Here is an 18406-nt window from a genome sequence, read left to right on the forward strand (position 1 = left end):
GTTTAATCCATCATCATTCTTTAGCTCACTCCGCCACCCCAGTTCAGACATGGCCATATCCAAATCAGTCTGACCATGCGCCTCATGGGAACAGTCCAGCCCGAACTGCCAAGCTTTAAGGCCTTGCATCACAAAACACCGAGATACCTAGCGGAGAAATTGGTACTTTCGGGTGGTAACAGATCCATTAGGAGCTCCAGCAATCTTCTACTTAAACCACAACGGTTCTCCAAGAAGAAAACTTACTACCGCTCCTTCTCAGGAATGGCTCCCAGGATTTGGAATGCCTTGCCCCATGAAACGAGACTTAATCCATCCGCAGCTTCTTTAAAAAAAGAAGTGAAATCTATTCTTCTATCCAAATTCACTTGACTCTTTGATATTCCCATGTAAATACATGCTATTCGTGTATGCTCATCTTTACTTTATTCACCTACTCCACGATACCTATATGTTTTTATTTTTTATGGTGATATCTCTGCACTGTGAAGCGCTCTGATACCTGCAAGGGTCTTGTTCGCGCTATACAAAACTGCTAAAATAAATAAATAGATAAATAAATGTCTTGCCTGGACCGGAAACAAGCATCCTCGGACCGGTTTCTGGCTAATCAGCCGCCATCAGCCAGGCTAGCTTGAATCCAGTGGCAAAGTGAGCAAGGGACCCACGTCTGGGCATACCCTGCCAACTTAGGGCGAATAAAGGAAAACCAAAGGGGATGATGGATGGAGTGTTGAACATTGCAAGCACTCACCCCCAGTCAACTGATCTGGGTTTAATCCATCATCATTCTTTAGCTCACTCCGCCACCCCAGTTCAGACATGGCCATATGCAAATCACACTGACCCTGTGCCTCATGGGAACAGTCCACCCCGAACTATGACTTTGTGTTGCCACATGTCTTGTTTTTATGCAGTTTTATATAGCACAAACTGGACCTGAAGGTATTTGAGTGCTTTCCATGGGCACCAGTTACATTCCACAAGGACATTTTTTTTGTAGGCACAGGGAGATTAAGTGGTTTGCCCAGAATTACAGGCTACGATTCAAAGCTGGCTCCCCATCTCCTTAGTCGGCAGCTCTGGCTGTAGTGACAAATCCTCTCCCCTACGATATAACCAATCAGAACCTCATCACATAATTTCACTCAATATTATTGGTGCATACTGTCATCCGCCAACATTAAAACACAACTCCATTGCCCTAAGCAGTAGCCCCATATTGGCACAGTTGTTTTCCAGTTCACATTGAGCCCCTCAGCGATCAATTCCAGTTTCCACAAAGCCCACAATAATGCTTATATTATTCGCCCAGTTTCCACAATGCTGATTTCACACAGCTACTTGGCCACTTTTTAAAAGACTTAGCAATGCACACAGCTGCAGCAATGCATAGGTTTCCCCATTTCCAGAATGGGGCAGTAATGCACATTTGCCCAATTTCCATAATGACACATAAATACACGTATTTGCCAAATGTCAACAGTACTGCACATTATAGCACAGTGTCTCTGTAGAGGCCCGGTTCACTTTACCTTCCATTATCCTTATATCCTGTACTTTATAATTAATCTGACAACTTGAACACAGCTCTGTAGTGTGCACTGTGCTTCGGTGAAACTTTTCTCCTCCCCTGCTCTCCCCCACTCTCCACGCTTCTCCCAGCGAAGCACAGCCCACACTCGCATGCAGTGAGACAAAAGTGTGGGGATTCAGTATGCAGCCAGTCAATTCTATGCCACTCACTCACTGTTGGAAAGTTGGCAGGGGCACGGCACTCAGCACATTTGGCTGCTGCCAGAGTGTAGCATGAGAGGATGGAAGAGGCACGGAAATCCGAGTTAGACGGGATCCAGTGCAAGGCACAAGTCCTAAAAAAAGAAGTGGGGGGGGGACTGACCAAGTTAGGAAGTTTGCAAGTGACATCATGGTGCGAGATATCACAGCGTGACAGCATAGCATCACAGGAAGTGACATCACAACCCATGACCTCACAGGAAGTGACATCACAAGAAGTGACAACAGATCTTAATACATGTTTTGCAGGTCTATCATGAGTTCATTTGAGCGCATTATGAGATTTAACAAATTAGATTTTGCGTCTCGGTTGTGCCAAAAAAGTGATACAGCCAGCGAGACAAAATGTGGGCCTCAATTTATACATTTATATTTTTTTTAACTCTGCCACAAAGAAGTTGGCAGCAAGGAGAAACAAAGCAGTGAATATATTGTTTGTGAATCAAAGTAGCATAGAGGAGTAACATGTCTCCTGCAAGCACATCATCTAACATGCAGATGACAGATTTTTATTTAATATCAGATATAATTTTGTTACTTGTAGTTCATAAATTGTAATCCTTTTAATATGGCAAAGTGAGCTATGAAGGACATGTGACTCCTACACCTTGTAGCCCTCACTGTCTTATGTAACACATCTTGTACATTGATTTACACATTTATAGGATTTATTGTCAATATATAATGAGGCAGGTTTATCAGCCACCTGGCTGTACTGCACAGCATGAAAGGGCAGGAATGCGCCCTATTATTTCCTTCCACTGGCGCAATGTGCTACCTAACACCAACGCAGGCAGCACTGTGGTGCAAATATGATTGTTTTTGTACAGAAAGGGGCACCATCCTGCACAAAAACAATCCTCCGAGGCATTTTCCTATTTTTTTAATGTTTGCTGCAGCATGCGTCACACATAGAAAGAGGAAAAAATGAAGAGAAATAAATACATTTCTCCTCATTATGCCTCACCTGGAGAGGCATAGCATTTTGACACATTCCTAGGTCTACCCATAATGGTAAATATGGGAATGCACCAAAATCCATGGGTGAATGTGTGGGAACACCGATGCTGCACCCATGGAATGCCTCTCTGGGGCAGAGTAACGGAACGTGATTTTTTTGCTATGCATTGCGTTATTCTAGCTTCATCAAGCCTCGCACGGCCACGCAAGGTGGCCTTGCGTGACTTGATAAATATGACTCAGGGCCTTACTACAAGTTTAGGAGTCCATGAACTGCCATACGCGCAGTACGACCACCGCAAGCTCGGCAGTCCGACTGCCATATTACGTGATGGGCAGATTGCTATTGCAAAGACCGCAGATGAACCGCCTACACCACCAGCACACCTCAGACCACCATGGTCATGGTTGGGAAAAGCAGTTGCCATAGGGCGGGACAGAGGAGTTTTACCATCGTCCGTATTACGAGTTGGCTTTCTGACAAGCCAACCACGGCGGTGAGACCGCCAGCTTCAAGTCATTGGAAACCAACTATTTAGGGTGCGTAATCGCCCCTTTCCTGTTATTTGATTCAGAGTTCGACGTGGATTGCTTTCTTCAGGTACTCCCTTCACAACAGCATCTTCCCCTGAGGATTAAGACCCTGTTTACAGCGATATACTGGTGAGTCCTTTTTGTACCATATACCAATTGCTTGGACTGCCCACATATGGGCCAGACACCGACAATAGATAGGTGGTATTTTTCCACATATAGCATGCAAATGAGAGCATTCGACACATATGCAGTCGAAATCTTCACACAGGCATCAATACATACGGAAACTAATCATTCCCACAGCAGCCTAACCACCGGCACCCTGATAAACTAGAAATACGGTGGTTGAAAGACCGACAACGCTGTCCAGGTCGTTTGGTGGCCGCAAACACGGTGTTTAGGCAGTCGGACCGCCAAACCCGTAATCAGGCCCCTAGTCGTTGCGTCACCCTCACACCTCTTTGTGTGGTAGAAAGGCGACACAACTCATTGATAAATCTGCCCTAATATGTACGTGTGATGTAAAACACTCTGACAACCTGCATTGGGATGAGTAGCACAATAAAAGAAATAAAACAAAATAGAGGTATTTAAATTGTTTTTCTATAAATACTGGAACAGACCAACACATCTGACACTCTTACAGTGCATGCATATTTCGTACATACAGGGATTGAACAAATTAAAAAGCATGCATCTCTTAAGTATTTGTGAAGTGATTACAACAAGCTATGTGCCTTTGTTTCCACTCCCTTGCGTTTGCATCTAGGTATGAGGCTCAGATATCTCCCAATCAGTATAGTGGAACAAAAGGAGGCCTGATGGCTCCTTAAATTCGGCCTATGTTATGGGCCCAGCTGGAGTCTGAAATATGAAAGCCCCCTTCCCGCATGCACGTTGCAGTTCGGAAAGAAGGCCGACAACTTGCACCGCTGCTGAATGTATCCCGGTGTCTAAAAATTACATTAGGACAAGTTTAGCATTTTTCTGTGGGGCCCACTTCGTGCAGGATGAACAGCGTCCATCCTATGAAAATGGTGGGTGGCCGCTATGTACCCTCGTGTACCCCCGACTTGCGCCCTTTTCCAATGTAAGGTTAGGTGTTTGGCAAGATATTGAGTTTTTAGTATTGTGATACCAGAATATCATTGCAACAATATTGTGATGTGGAAAATATCATCAACAAGAAAATCACAGTTAAGAACATTGTTTTATAAAAATGCCATTTATTAAAAATTTTGCTGTGAGTAATCTTTTTTCTAGTTTAGTTTATTTATAAAATAGTTTATTTAAATGTTCACTGCTGAATGTTTTTCAATGTACTTTTTACATTTTTTCAATGGAAATGTGGATTTGTTTAGTGGTGGGTGGAAAAGCATAGGGTAATTTGTAACAATAGTGTAGTTTGACTGTATTTCTATTTAATAATACATTTACATATTTGAATATTTTTTTTTACAGAATTGCATATTAGTTTAATAATGAAGTTATTTAGATAATATTATAATTTTAAATGTTGTATGTACATTTTGTATTGGACTGTTAAATATTATATATACATTTTTATCTTGTAATAATGTACTTAATCTCTTTGATGGAATGGGGCAAATTTGTTATTATATTTATTATGTAATACAAATTAATGTTATTTATTAATTATATATTTAAATATATTAATTAAAAATAGTTAACTTTTTTTATTATTGTTTTAAATATTAGTGGCTTTTTCCTTATAAAATATTGTAATTTGTATTTAATTAAAAGATTGGTTAATAGTCTGGAATATATTTATTTAGTTTGTCTTTACTATTTTTGAAGTGTGTATTGTTTGTTAATTGAAACAAATTAGGGAAATGTTGTATAGTTTTTGGGGTGAATAGTATATCTACTATATTTGATTATTTCATAAATATATAAATGTTATTTAGTTTGGTGTTAGAGTACTAAAATAGTCCCTTTAATAGGATACATTTTCCATAAAATGGTTTAGAGTGTCGTGGGAACAGTAAATTAGATCCTTGTCGGAACGGTAATTCGGTGCTTACCTGAAAGACCTGCACTGTGGCTTCACGGAGACGATATGAACCCAACTGCTTATGCCTCACCTTTCTCTCTTGGTGATGTATTAATACGAGAAGATGGTCAGGACTAGGGAAGAGTGTCTTGTTTTTGGAGAGCATCGTTCAGTTTACTTTCCTGTGAGGAGTAATTGTCGAACCTTAAAATAACAAGGACTTAATTAGTGTTCTGTTTCGTTTGATGCAACAGATGTCATTCTGATTAGTCAATCATTGATCTGCTATATCGCTATATCTAACAGAGATCAACTCCTTTTAAATGTGAGGGGCCCTGTGTGCGTGAAAGCTCTGAAGATGACTGATTTTCTTCTCTGTCTCTCTTATGGTTTTCTGATTACCTACACCACAAACACTACATGTGAGGATTGCATAAATAAACTCAACACCCTTTCATCAGTGATATTCTTAATTCAACATTCCTTGAATTGACTTACATTTAACATAAAGAAATATCTTTTGAATTTCAGTAGTCCCTTTTATGCTGTTTTTCTTCCCACCGCTAACATAGTTACTGGTTTCCTCTATTCGTTCACTTTCTTTACCTTTCTTTTAGTAAAGTATAGTGTGGTTTGGTTTCTGGATTCCATTAATCTTGTGCATAGTTATGTGTGCTTTCGAAGTTAAAATCATTCCTTTTGTTGAAGGAGTTCCTACTATGATTACTTTTTCTTTCCTTACAGGTGATTCCAGATGTACTAGGAAGCTGAAAAGACTGACCGGAGACGGACCTTTAAGAAATGGAGACTGAGGCTGCATGATGACTTCGGATCCTCATGGTAAGTTCTAGGATGCAGAGAGCCTTCTTGTTCTCTAGTCTTGAGGTAAAATGGGTGACTCAGCTTGGGCACAGTTGAAATGTCGCCAGCACCCAAGATGCTGAATTCTCACAAGAGTTCCGTAAATCTCGTGGGCTGAGCACAAGGTGGTATCAAATGATAGCAGCAATATGGGGCTTCCACTTACAAGGCTGTGAAAGCCCCTAGATACTGTAACAGACAAATGTAACCCACTCCACTCCCCTGAGATGTTGAAGCAAAGATGGTTTGGGGTGAGTAGTACACTGTGGGCCAGGTTGCAGAGATAGGACAGGAGGAGAAAGGAAGGCCTGCTGATCCCCAGGGGAAAGCCCTACAAGAGGACAAGAGTCAACACATGGGAAAAGACACTGCTTCAGTGACAAGGGGCATAGAGGGACATAAAAATCTCTTTAATGTCTAACACCTTCCTCAAAAAGGCTTAGATTAGAGTGGTAATAGTTAATCTGATTCTTTCTATGCACATTCGTTTGACCCCTTAAGTGTCCAACACATTCCCCAAAGTGGTTTAGATTGGAGTGGACCCCTTCGCCCGTATGGAAGGGCCGCAGCTGTTAATGTAACCCTTTTAATGTTCAACAATTTTTAGAGTAGTTTAGTTTGGTGAGGGCATAATATATATTAGTCTTTTAAAGTCTGACATTTTCCCAAAAGTATGTTTTAGTGGGATCAACACCTCCAAAATGGTTTAGATTGGAGTGGGTATTTTTAAATGGATCCCTACAGTGTCCAGCACAATCCCCAAAATGGTTTAGAGTGGGAATAGTAAATATGACCCGTTCAATGTCCCACATCTTCTCAAAATGGTTTCGATTGGAGTGGGAATGGTTAATTGGATCCCTACAGTGTCCAGCACATTCCCCAAAATGGTTTAGAGTGGGAATAGTAAATATGACCCATTCAATGTTCAGCATCTTTTCAAAATGGTTTCGATTGGAGTTGGAATAGTAAAGCTGACCTCTTCAGTTTCGAACACATTCCCAAAAATAGTTTAGATAGGAGTGGGAATAACAAATCTGACCCTTTCAATTTCCAACATCTTCCCTAAAGTGGTTTATATTGCAGTGGAAATAGTTAACATGACCCCTTCAGTGTCAAATTCATTCATTAAAATAGTTTAGATTGCAGTAGGAATAATAATTTTGACCCTTTCAGTGTCCAACAAATTACCAAATGTGATTTTGGTTGAAGTGGGAATATTAAATCTGACCCCTTCAGTGTCCAATACCTTCTCTAAAATGGTTTAGATTGGAGTGGAAATAGAAGATGTGACCCCTTCAGAGTGCAACACTTAGATTGGTGTGGGAATAGTAACTATGACACCTAATGTTCAACTTTTTTTGTGTTGTTTAGTTTTGTCAGAGAATAGTATATATTAGTCTTTTAAAGTTCAACGCCTTCCCAAAAATATTTTTCCAGTAGTGGTGGTGTATGTTAACATTGTAATGTGAAATTGATTTGATAATGTATTTTAGGAAAGGATAGGGTAACATAGGGGCCGATTACGATGTTGGGTGGAAAGAATCCTAACTACAGTCTCATTCTCCTTGATCGTGCCAGAACCCTTCCGACCGACTCGGTCGGTTTACAATCCACCCGACCAATTACGATGTTCGCAATCAGAAGGTAAACCACGCGGTCATTCCCAACCGGTTCTGACTGTCTCTCGGAGTATTCGTGTCAGTCGGAACCGCATCGTAAACCCCTATGAATAGCATTTCCGATCTCGCGATTAAGATGTCGATTTCCAACAGCCTTTCCGAGTCGACCTGTTCGACACAAAAAGGCTGCCGGAAAGTGACTTTGGGGGCCCCTGGCAGGGCCCCCTTCATCCTGAGGTCTCCTGTTGAGGGCCGAAGGGGTACCTAACAGACCCCCCTGCACTGTGTGGCAGGCACCATAGGGTGCCTGCGACAGGATGCAGGTTTTTCTGCACACCCCCCATTTCCCCTTAGGAGCCTGTGTTATGGCCGGTTGTGGGCGGATCACAGGCTCCCATAGGAAACAATGGGACTCTGACCGAACAGTGTTCGGTCGCATCGTAATCGGGCAGGCGGAACCGCCGACCGCGAGTCTGTCGGTCTCGATTCTGAGTCGGTGTCGGGCCGAAAGTTTCCGGCGACATTGTAATCGGCCCCTATATAGGTTTTATTTCGCTATTGTATATTTTGCCGTGTTGATTAGTTTGTAGTGTTTAAGTGTTTTGATATATAAATTACACAGTTGGCTAGTTTAAGGTATATTTTATTTATACATTTTAAAATTATTTACCACATATACATGTATGCAATTTGTTTTTTATATAGAATTTTGTTTACAAGCAATAGGAAAATACATTGCTTCACATATATTTGTTATACAATACATTTAACATATTTATTTTTGATGTTATTATATGTTGTGACGTCATTTTTCAGTTGAGTCATATATATAGTTGATATTATTATATGCTTTTTTACACACATTATATTTTTTAACATACTTTTTTATTAAATAAACATAATTCTTATTATTTTTAAATCACATATAATTTTGTTAAAATATATTAATTAGTACCATTAGTTAATTATATTAATATCATAGTTCTATTCAATACATATTTCACAAATAATTTGTAACATTTTTAAACATTTTTACTAAATGTTCGGAAAAAATAAATTTTATATTTGTAATATTTTTTTTAAGTTTCCATTCGTGATAAAAACATAGGGCCTCATTACAATTAGGCCTGGGCGGTGAACTCTGCTCCATTCGTGGAGTTTGTAGAGTTTTCTACGCTCCACGCTCCGCTGAGTTTGGGAGTTTGGGGGGTGTAGAAAACTCTACTCCGCGTAATGCAGCAGACTTTTGTTCCCGTTTGCACTAGCAAACGATAAGTTCTCGAGCTCGAGCTGCCACCTGGGTAGAATTTCTACCCGAGCGGCTGCTCGAGCTCGCAAACTTACCGTTCGCGAGCGCAATTTCTACCCGAGTGGCAGGAAGACCAGTGCGAACGGCAGTTCACACTGCACTCTGCCACTTGCGGAACTCCACTGCATTTTTTTCGTGGAGTTCCGCGTAGCAAAACTCCATGAACTATGCCCAGGAATGATTACAATGGCGATCAGGCGAGCATCCGCCCGCCATCATATCGGTCAGGTGTCCAACAGAATACATGTCGGTGGTTCCACCTGCCCAATTACAATGTGACCACCATGCAGGCGGTAGGAAAACTGCTCTTTTCCATTGCGGCTTGTGCTGCGGTTCTAGAAAAGGGCTGCAGCACAAGCCTGGAAAAGGGCAGTTTTCAAACATCTATGCACTGTGTGGCAGGCACCATGTGGTGCCTGACACAAGGTGCATGGTTGTTTGGGGGCACTCCATGTGCCTTGGGGGGCACCCCATGTGCCCTCCTGGGCCCATCACGCAGCCCAAGGGGTACGGGGGCTTGGCTAGGGACCCCTAAAGTCCCATTCCGTCTGACTTTACTTGGAGGTCAGACCGCCATTTAAAGGCAGAGGGAAGAGGGACATAGTAATCCCTACGGCGGAACTGTAAATTGGTCGTATTGTTTTTTTATTTTGGAAGGAAAATCTTTTCTTCGTTTATACTTTTTTATTATTCTGTAAATAAATGTTGTATATTGTATGCATTTTTATATACATTTTGTTACATTCTTTTTTTATTTTATTTTATGTTTTATTCAATGTATTTATTCAATTATTTGTTTTATATTTGATTATTATCATATAGCAGTCTTATTGAATATTGTTTCATTTGAAAGTTTAAGGTAGACTAGTTAATAAAGAATTTTACGTTGCAGTGTAGAATTTCGTACATTTCTTTGGCCTGTTTGAATATTTGAGGTTTAAGGTGGGTTAAAGATTGCTCTATTCTAAATTCTTGGTGGCTATGTTCGTTTTTTAAGATTTCTAGGAATTGGTACAGGGTAGGATTATTTGGGCCGAATGTGGTTTGAAAGGCATTGTGCCATTCTCCCACTGGTTTTGGCTTGTTGAGCCATGGTGCTCTTAGAGATGTTAAACCCAGGGGCATAGCTGTCAGTGAGATTCGGAAGTGTGAATATCAAATTTCCCAACTAAAAAGCAGTGGACTGCAAGGTGGAAGGGTGAGATGACCGAGGTCTGGGATGGACTGTTTCCATGAGACACAGGATCAGCACTGATTTGCAGTAGGTGGGTCTCTGTCTAGAGTGTCACAGTGGGTGAAAATGATGAGTCTGAATGCTACCCCAAGTGAGTGTCACTAGTTAAACTCTTTGCAAGTATTCATCCCAACACTTTTTGGGTGTTTGATTGCCAGTAGCATGACTGGTAGTTTGATACAGGTGTGGCTTTCCAGGCCTACGAATGGCAATGTTTGTGAATTCCCAAAAAGTTGTAAATTACCCATTCAAGGAGCACTTCAATGTGTGCAGATTTACTGCTATTTTGGGTAACCAGTCACTATATATATATATAAGAACCCGATCCATAAAATGAACAAGTTAAAACCTCTTAGTGAAATGAGAAAGATGAGAAAAACCAACACAGACATAGCAGGCTCGGATAAGGGCTGCCACATACATCTCCCAAACCAAGAAAGCATTTGAGTGGTGTCACACTCCAAACACCCAAGCTCAAGCTCCACCCATGCACATCTCACCTGGGCCTGGTAGTTCTCCCCGGTAACCCATCACTAAAGTCACATACAACACAATGTCCTGAAATCCCTGGCCTGGGATCACTTATTTTAAAATTTCTTTTTATTGGCATTTTTAAACAAAACGACAAACAGTAGCATTGCTTAAGCCACAATGGGTTACAGGATCACTTATTTTAACAGCACTTCACTGTATGCACTCTTCTTTCTCTCTGCTACAAGAAGCCTTAATGATAGAGTTGTCAAATCATTGCATGTGGGCAAGGCTACATGTCTCTAGTCCTTGCCTTTTACAAATCATTTTAGCAAGTTGTGGCCCCATATATTAAGCCCAAGTTGCAAATAGATGAGGGCACATATTTAAATTATTAGGCTGAGTCAAGCCAGAATCGAGCCATGTGACTGGTTTGAATCTAAGAATCTGTGCTCAATCCGAGCCATGACAATGCTTGGTATGTATTTGGTGCAACAAACATAGGGCCAATTATGATGGTGGTCAGACGAGCGTCCAACCGCCATCATTGCGGGAACGGGACCGACCGACAGGTAGTCGGTGGTCCCACCCGCCAAATCAGGATCTGATCGTCGTGAAGGCAGTCGGAAATATGCCTCTTTGCATTGAGACTTGTGCTGCAGCCCAGAAAAGGGCCGCAGCACAAGCCTCAGTGCAAAGAGGCATGTTTATAAACAACCCTGTGGCAGGCACTATGCGGTTCCTGCCACAGGATGCAGAGATGTTAAGGGGCACCACAGGTGTCCCCCAAGGCAGCTAGTGGAGGGCTACAGGGTACAGCAGCCCTGCTAGGAGCCCCATGAAAGCCTTTCCAGCAGCCTTTTCACGTCAGAAGAACCAATGTGAAATGGCTGACGGAAAGGTGGGTAGTAATCCCCACGACGGTACCCGAGAAGGCACCACCCCCATTGTGGGTAATGAGATATGACCAACCGCCTGACAGTCTCCTTGAGCCTGTCGGAAGCTGTCGGTCAGTCCTTGGGGTAATGCAGTCAGATCGACCGCATCGTAATGTGGTGTTCTGACCGCAGGTACAGATGTCAGTGGGACCGACACAGACCGTCCCACTGACATCGTAATCAGCCCCATAATGTACAAATATGATACAATTGTTTTAAAATTCAAAAAAGTGCATTTCTTTAACATGCAGTCATGTTTCAACTTAGTACATCAGGTTATATCAATGTATTTATTAAGAGTGATAGTTTTTTAGAAACATTCATTGCTCGCCCCCAGCAATGTCATTAGTGAAATAAAAAGCAAGTCAGTAGTCATGTAAACCCCCCAAAATTCCTAGATTCTCAATATATATGGGGCAACATTTTCATCTAATAAATCAAACACAAAGGGTGCTTGTACTGTGCACATCCTGATGTCAAGTATTTAAAAGTCTGCATATATGTGATGATAAAGAAATAGGAGACTCTGCTAAATAAAATGTTTGTCTAGAATTACACAGTTATGACAAGTAGGGATTTCAGGGTATCTGGTTTCGCTATTTGAAAGTCAACCATCAGATGGGCATCCATGTCTCCCTCTATCACGTTTACATTAAAAGGTTGCTGATTTGTGTTTTATTCTTGGCTCTGGACGAGAAAAAAAAATGACACAAAGATAGCAAACTCAAATGTCGTTTGTAATCTTGTAATGTAAGCTAAAGTTTGGAGATATAAAGAAAAAGATTTGCTTGAATTGTTTCATTTAAGTTAAGCGTTAGGCAATTAGTTTAGGTTAATTTTCAGTTAATGGGTTTATATTTTGGGGGTGATTTAGCGAGGCAGTTTTCTGCAAGGTTCTTCCTGGAATTTTATTGTTGAATCCAGCAGAGTGTTAGTTTTATATAGGTGTAGATTTTTTTGCTTCAAGGTTTAGGTGATTTTTGTACTCTTTCTATAGTGTTTATTCAATTCGTTTAATAATTCTATTGGTAACTTTGTTTTACATTTCATGTTACTGGTTACTTTATGTTCAGGTTAAATGCTTTTTGGCAGTTTGTTCCTTAACCCCTTCGATGCGGGTTTATTTCTCCCGCTGTGCGGGAGAAATAAACCGCAGCCGTGATTACGACGGCTCCCAGCCGTCGTGCGCACACGCCCACTGTAATGCACGACGGCTGGGAGCCGTCGTCAGCATGCAAGGGGTTAATTGGTGGACGCTAATTAAGGAATATGTTTGCCTGTAGATTTGTTTTTTACTAATAATATTGTGTATTTACGTTAGTTTATTAATTTGTTATTATTTATATATGTTGAATTAGCTAAAATCGTTGTTCATTTATTCTAGTTGCTTAGTGAGTGAATATGGGTTTAAATTTAATAAAAAACTATGTTGTGTTTATTTTGTATGACAATATTTGTAAATGTTTTGTTTGTGTTTTACCGATAATTATCACTTCAAAATTATTTGGATTATTTTTTTAATTCATTTAAACAATATTTTTGTGGTCGATGAAGTTGTTTTTGATTTTGTTTTCAATTTGTATATATTTGATAGGTTAACAATATTTAGTTTTACTATATTTTTGTATTCGAAACTGTGGTATTTTAAATACTCTTAGCAATATTTTTCTTAGCAATATTTTGGCACTTCTTGTTTGTGTACAGGGTGATTATATTTTAGCAAACAATATTTATTTGGCTATGTTGTGGTAATTCGATATTTTGATGGTCGATATTCTGTCATGTAGTCTGAGTTTAGGACCAAGGGAACCTGTGTGAGGCCCAGGGGAACAAAATAGCAGACTCTCTATGAATTGAGGACAGCAACACTCCACCCCCTAGCAACGCACAGTGGCCATACAGTGGCGCACAATAGCAGGCATACATAACCTGCCCGGTTCATAATCAATCATGTATATCAATGAGTGAGACAGTGCACTCCATCTACTGTACTGCAGCTGCCACTTCACTTAACTTACACTACATAACAGTATTCTCACCTAATCTGGCCTAAACAAAAATGAAGTGACCCACCCTAATCTGGTGGTATGGTCCTCCAGCATTGCTCAGTGGCCTAATAGGTCTTTTCAAGTCACTATGCAGTATGTCAGCATGTGGGTGGTGAGACAAGAACTGAATGTATTCATTTTTTTAAAGAAGGACACAAAAAGAGAAAATTGGTCACTGTTTCTTTCAAACTACTGCAATGGAATGTGGAGTTCTATTGGCTTGAGCCCTTTCTCCAACCACCACATTCCCAGTGTGCTTGTGCGACTACTGGCTGGGGTCATCAGGAAGCAATGTTTCTATTTGCAGGTGCATATTGATGATACTGGGCTCCTGCTTAAGATGGGAAAAGGCTGAGAATTTTTAGGTATAGTGAAGTACGAATGAGGAAGAGTATGTTGAGATTTAATTGGGAGCTGAGATTTCAGTTATTAGAACTCTTGGATCGTATGTCCCTGTCATCATTTTAATTAATGATCTTAGAATATAACGGGACACACGTGGAACTCAGAACTCAGTGTGAGACTCTCAGGATGCATATGGGCTGAGGCAAGACGAACCATGCCCCTGTGTAAGTCGTCTAGGACTTATCATGCTGGAGTAGGGAAAGAAGATCTTACTCAGAGGCAATCCGTTTGAAGCCTCAGGGATCCCGGGTGGGGGGTGGGAACAATCTGGCGTTATATTCTAGACACGTTATTTAGGATAAGAAGCATTCTAACTTATCCTACACCGATATCAGGATAAACCTAGGTGCACTACTCTCACCATTATTGCACCTGAGGTAGACGTTAATGGCACTTTCTCATCTGAGCACCTAAGTTCAATTACGAGTTGACCATCAACATTTACAACTCTTTCATGTTTTGTCTTTTGTTTGTGTGTCTACCTAACATCAGAATAAACTCGTTTCTCTCCTCCATTGTACTTCTTGGCGGATTTCTCACTGTAAATATTTTTCACACAGTAGTCCTCGGAAGGGTGAACCTTAGCGCGCTCATACCTCCGGGACTCTGCACCTCCACTCTGGTCCTGACGAAAGCCTGCTGAACATGCATTTAGGCAGAAACATGTTGACCGCCACGGAGTGAAACAGGTCTTCTATTTTTTTACCTTCACTCCCCTTTTTAATTTTCCCAATTAGCAAAACTAATAAATTTTACTTTTTGACTCAATTGGAAATTTTAAATTCACTGTCACCTCACACGAACCCCGCTCCGCAGTAACCTGGCGTTGCAGCACACTGGGATGACATTCGGTCATACCCAGTGGAGCCCGATGATGAAGCATGTCACCAACCAGGTTGGCGAGTGAGGGCTTTATACATAACGGGTTGTATACATAACGGGTATTGCCTGTAGAGGTCTACGTCTTTCCCAACAACATAAGGGTTTGTTCTGAACCTGTGGACCAATGCTCCTTTGATACATAGTGCTTTGTTTACATCACACTGACTTTGTTGTTTTTTAGTCTTTCCCTGAGGGAGTAATCGTGTTGTTCCCTTCCTCTCTTGTTGTTTACCTGCAGAGATGGAGCCCACATCTCCATTTCTCCTAAGCAGTGATAGTCTCTCGCTTGAATGGGTCATAATGGGGCTGGATTTCTTGACACATTGCTGTTACAACCCTACATGGGGCATCATACTGGGGGAACCCTGAACTGTATAGTAGTGTACTAACTGCCAAGGCGAAGTCTACATGTGTACAATTTGTATTGTGGCTAACTGGAAATGTATCAGGCAGTACTATATGCCGCCTTACAGTGTACAGAGACGATGATATTGTGCTACATTGACTGGCTTGGTGTTGGGACGCACTTCACCTACCAGCAGTATACATACGGGTACCCTATGACGCATGCATTTAGAGGCCTACTCCATATCACAGACTAATACCTAGATTTGTCACCACATAATATTACCACAAACACCGAATACTGTGGGGTACTGGGGTTCCTTCCTCACAATATCTCAGCTGAGAAGCTCCACTCTTGCAGGGACAACACTAATGAATCTCAGGGTATCGCACCTACAACATGTGCTTCATCATGCCATACAAGTGATGCAGGTGGAGCACAAAAAAGCACACCAAACCTTTGTTGTGGTACAGAAGCCCCAGCAAGTTCATTTTCTTGTTCCCTTTTCTTTTCAGCCACATTCAGCTGCTGGTCCAATAGAGCGTGCACACTAGAGTGGTGGGGTTAGAGATGGGGCTGTGTCATAGGGCCCACACCCAGTGGGGCCCTCTCACTGTCATGATCAGTACGGATTTTAGCAGGCCTCATTGTTTTGGAGGAGTGTGCATGTTTGTTTATTAGGAGAGGAAGTTATACTGAGGGATTCACACAGAGACAACTCCCTATTATGCAGAAGGACGATGTCTGGCAATAAATCATCTTAGATAAAACACTGTGCAGCTTGGTGCTGGCATCTATGCATATTTTTAGATCTGGCGTTAGCCAAGACCTTTTGATTTTTCTAAAATAACGTGTGATATACCTATAAGGACTTTCAGCCAGCCCTCTTCATCCATTTGGCTCTTATTGTGCCATTTACATTTTTCTTCCACCCACTACAGCACAGGAGAATTAACGCACTTCACCCATTGGCTGACTTCACTGTGAGTGAAGGCATTCCTCCCTTTCACACACAGTCCAGTTCCTTTCAGTTTAATTGGCTAGTATGGCAATGTGTGCTTTCTGAGGCTAGAAAAATCTTTTTGCTTATAGCCAATGTTTTATTTTTATTTTTTTATTGATATGGGCACATCAGTTTCCCCCACAATAACGTTTTGCAAACACAAAACAAGTATTGATAAAGCGAAAAACCTGGCAGACAGCGCCAGACCTATTGGCTTTGCCAATCTGTGCTTTATATATGCATTCAGTGCATTTATTTACAACTTCCGTTCAATAAGGCTGCTAAGCAAACGATTGATTATCCTCAAGTACTTTTATTGTATCAAATGTCTCACCTGAATTTAGCCTCAGTTTCTATTCAAAATGGGGTCTTTGTGTCTCGGTCCCACTAATAACATGGTGAACATGGCTCCCATGAGTATTACTACAGCATTTAGAATAGGGTGCAAACAATATTCGAACTAGCATGTAGCACAGTGTAAAAATCTTGTTTAAAAGCATTTGTTTGTGGTTACTAGTAGATTTTTGCTAGCGACAACCAGTTATAGAATTTCCATGATCTGAGCAGCAAAGTAGAAAATCCAAATAAATACGGCGTGAAATGTCAGGTTCAGTCACAACAGCACTTTGTGCCGTATTTTAAGGTTCTCTGGAGATTTTGAAACGTAACCAACGAAAACAGTTTCAACCGGTCATTACCACAGGTCTTCTTCGGCTGCAAAGAAAAGGCTGCCAAAGATGCAGGGGACATTTCTCGGGGTCAAATAAAGTGTGTGTGTACCATCACACTACTTCGAGTAATTTCGACAAGTAATTTCAGTGCTGCAGAGAGGGGGAAAAGGTACAGTAATCTGATTTCCAGTCACTTGGGCCCCGATGGCTGCATTCTAAATGGGCACCTAAAACACACCAACGTTGTACTGAGGCAGCCTACTGGTTACGATAAAGAGTGGTCCTGCACCTGCTACCACCAGCGCAATATTTGGGGGACCAGGTCTGATTTTTCATCATCAGAGCTGGGCCCAGAGCAACAGAGAAATTGTCAGAAAAGGGAGTAAGGGGGGAGGGAACGATAGGAACACAGTGACAAAGGGAGAAAGCAGGGATGAAACAGAAGTGAAAGAGTGGAATAGAGAGGCCGGAAGTAGAGGTAGAGGAAGAAATAAACATGAGGTGGAATTAAAACAAGGCATCATTGTTGTTCAGCAACCTTGGTAACCTGTACCATCAATGGCATGCTCCAAAAGGAACGCTAGACCCCTGCACTTAATTTCTTTTTTCCAGATTAAGCATTGACATTGTTGAATAGAATCTGAAATCAAACACTAGTTTACAGAGAAATTTAGTAGAACGACCCCACTCGTTTTAATTTTTTTTTTTATCCCAGTTACTGTCTATGTGTTATTTTATTCACAATGCATTGGAAGTGATACCAGAAACTAACTGGAAGGCTTTCACGTAAATAATGCAACTCACGCGCCGGTCAACAGTTTTGCTCCAACAAAGACACACTCTTCTCTGTCGTTCTGAGATAAATACGATAGCAAGTTGGAGATAGGAAATTATGTTTCAAACGCTTCACCAGTTTTCTCATTTTGACCTCACTGAAATAACACTCCACAGACCGGGTCTGTTCATCACTCTGACCTCGTCTCCGTGATTACAGCGCGGCTCCTGCAGCCGACAGCAATGCCTGGCAATCTGCAGTGCGCGAGACGTGTTTAAACTCACAGGCTCTCTCTGCTAATGGGTGAGGCCGACGCACGAGACTGAACTGTGGAAGGGCGAAGCACGTGCGACCTGTGATGGGTGCTTGACAGGGAGCCGTTACTGGTCACGTGACGATCTCTGTGGTGCTTTGCTACCATTCCAGCGTTCTTTATTAGTGAGAACCTAACCGGCATTGAATTAGAAAAGGGTTAGAGATAACGTTAATGCACATCCTCGGATATTCTTAGGTCTGGTGTTAGCCAAGACCTTTTG

The 18406-nt window shown here is 41.4% G+C and overlaps 1 long non-coding RNA gene across 1 annotated transcript in view; it reads right to left on the reverse strand.

Annotated features, from left to right (window-relative positions):
- The window catches only part of LOC146802554 (uncharacterized), a 164330-nt gene extending 146333 nt beyond the window's left edge, over nucleotides 1–17997 (reverse strand). Inside the window, exon 1 of the long non-coding RNA XR_014967417.1 lies at nucleotides 17900–17997. This is a non-coding gene — a long non-coding RNA (uncharacterized LOC146802554). The remainder of the gene's footprint in view (nucleotides 1–17899) is intronic.
- Nucleotides 17998–18406: the final 409 nt, after the last annotated feature.

The sequence above is a fragment of the Triturus cristatus genome, chromosome 8, assembly GCF_964204655.1.
Source record: "Triturus cristatus chromosome 8, aTriCri1.1, whole genome shotgun sequence".
In the NCBI taxonomy this organism is placed as follows: domain Eukaryota; kingdom Metazoa; phylum Chordata; class Amphibia; order Caudata; family Salamandridae; genus Triturus; species Triturus cristatus.